Source organism: Gavialis gangeticus, unplaced genomic scaffold (genome assembly GCF_001723915.1).
Source record: "Gavialis gangeticus isolate Ggan-Ray unplaced genomic scaffold, GavGan_comp1, whole genome shotgun sequence".
NCBI classification, from domain to species: Eukaryota; Metazoa; Chordata; order Crocodylia; family Gavialidae; genus Gavialis; species Gavialis gangeticus.
This window is the reverse complement of record NW_017729024.1, coordinates 122,115,360-122,117,908: the sequence shown is the minus strand read 5'-3', so window position 1 is coordinate 122,117,908 and position 2,549 is coordinate 122,115,360.

Genomic DNA, 2,549 nt, shown 5'->3' with positions numbered 1-2,549 from the left:
ACTCACACCGGATCAGACATCTGTCATATCATGACCTTATATACACAGCCCCTCTTCCAACATATGGCACACATGAGTCTGTAAATATAAAATCCCCTGGAAAATTGAGTGTTGGGATACTTATTAACGTTTCAGAAGTTAGGGGGTACTTGCTACTTAAAAGGTTGAGAAACACTGCTATAGGCATCATATTGCAAAGATCTAATTCAGCCATAACCACTGAGGGAAAAGAAAAAGACCTTTGTAAGTGGGCTTCGGCTTTTTGAGCCATGACCCATACTTCAGGACAAGAGACGTGCTCAGGTGGGATGGGCTCCACCTCTCCCCCAAAGGTAAGTGTGTGTTCTCTTTCAGGTTGGCCGATCTTCTCCAATGGGCTTTAAACTAGGCTCATTGGGGGAGGGGGAAGATGAGGACGGAGGGAGCCACGGAACACCGAACCAAGAGCCACCCACAAGAACAGCCCAGGCAATGAGCATGAGAAATACCCAGGTAAGAGACAGGGGCCCAGATAGTCCTGGGATTAGGAGGGCATTGCCTACACCTCCAAGAGGCCTTAAATGCCTCCACACTAATGCTCATAGCATGGGGAACAAGCAGGAGGAGCTTGCCCTCCTGCTAGCTAACACTAACCCAGATAGTGGGGCTCACTGAAACTTGGTGGGATCCAACACATGACTGGGCGGTAAACACCAAGGGCTATAGGCTGTACAGCAGGGATAGAACAGGGAGAAAAGGTGGAGGTGTGGTGCTCTATATCAAAGAGCAATACACATCCTCAACAAACAGCACTGGGTCAGAGGAGGGGCAGACTGAAGTGCTCTGGGTCTGTATACAAGGGGGGTGGGAGGGAAAGGGACTTAACAGTAGGGGTTTGCTACAGGCCACCCAACCAGGGGGAAGAGCTAGACTGGGAATTGTCAGGTCAGCTCGCAGAGGCAGTTAAGTCAAGGGACATGGTCATCGTGGGTGACCTAAACTACCCCAACATCTGCTGGGAAGAGCAGTCAGCCAGGTCTGACCACTCACGTAGGTTCCTAGCCGAGTTACAGGACCTCCATCTAACCCAGGAGGTGCACAGTCCCACCAGGGGAAATGCCTTGTTGGACCTGGTCCTGGCCACGGGAGACAACCTGGTGAGTGGACTGCAGGTTCTCGATCACCTGGGTGATACCAATCATTGCCTACTGGAATTCACCATCCAGTGCAGGGTGTCAAAGGCCTGCAGCAAGGCAATAGCCCTAGACTTCAGGCAGGCAGATTTCAATGAGGTAAGGAGACTAGTTGGGGAAGCACTGAGGTCCCGGAGGGGAGGGGAGTTGGGAGTCCACGAAGAGTGGTCGTCCCTTAAAGAGATGATCCTTCAAGCCCAAAGGGTGACAATCCCAATGCGGATCAAAGGGGGCAAGAGGGCTCAAAAGCCCCCATGGCTCACCAAAAGCATCCAGGAGTGTCTCAAAGCCAAAAAGGAGGTGTACACCCAATGGAAGGGAGGGGCCATCACCAAGGAGGATTATACCTCCATTGCTCAAGACTATAGGGGGGCTGTTAGGAAGGCTAAGGCAGAGATGGAACTGGGACTAGCGACCCAAATCAAGGATAAAAAGAAGTCCTTTTTTAAATACATAGGGGGTAAAAAGAAAGGACCGGGTAACGTAGGGGCTCTGCAGGATACGCTAGAAAATCTAGTGGTCACACCAGACAACAAAGCTAACTCCTTTAACAATTTCTTTGCCTCCATCTTTTTGAGCAGGGACTGGGGCATCCCCCCCACTGGGATCCCCAACGGACCTAGGGAAGGCGCTGCCAGGCCCAGTGTCCAAGAGGACCTAGTCAGGGAACTTCTGGTGGGACCAGATGCGTTCAAATCAGCAGGCCTTGATGATCTCCACCCCAGAGTGCTGAGGGAATTAGCAGAGATCATTGCGGGACCCCGGCACAGCTTTACGAGCACTCATGGTGCTCTGGTGAGGTGCCAAAGGACTGGAAAAGGGCCAATGCGGCCCCCATTTTCAAAAAAGGAAGGAAGGCTCAGGAAACCTTGATCCTGGGGAAGCTCTTTGAGAAAATTATCCAGGAGCACATCTGCGAGGGACCAGCAGGGGATCATGCTTAGGGGCAACCAACATGGGTTCATTAGAGGCAGATCCTGTCAGACCAACCTGGTGGCCTTCTATGACCAGGTCACAAAATCCTTGGACACAGGTGTTGCGGTGGACATAGTCTTTCTGGACTTTAGGAAGTACCTGTTAGGATGAAAATCAAAGATATGGTGTGTGTGGAATGAAGAATGGAGTAGAACACCCAATCTGTTTTTATAACGAGGCAATTATGCACAATTTTTCCTTTCTCTAGGCATTCGTAGTCTGTTACCTGCAGGCACCACAATATAATCAGGTCTTGAAAAAAGAAAACGAAAAGGAATACTGCTTCCTCAGGCCAGTTCAGAGAAGTTTATTCTATGGGTAGAGCAGAAGGACAGAACAAAGCAATGAGCTTGTAGAAATGGGGGAAAAAAAAAAAAAAAAAAAAAAAAAAAAAAAAAAAAA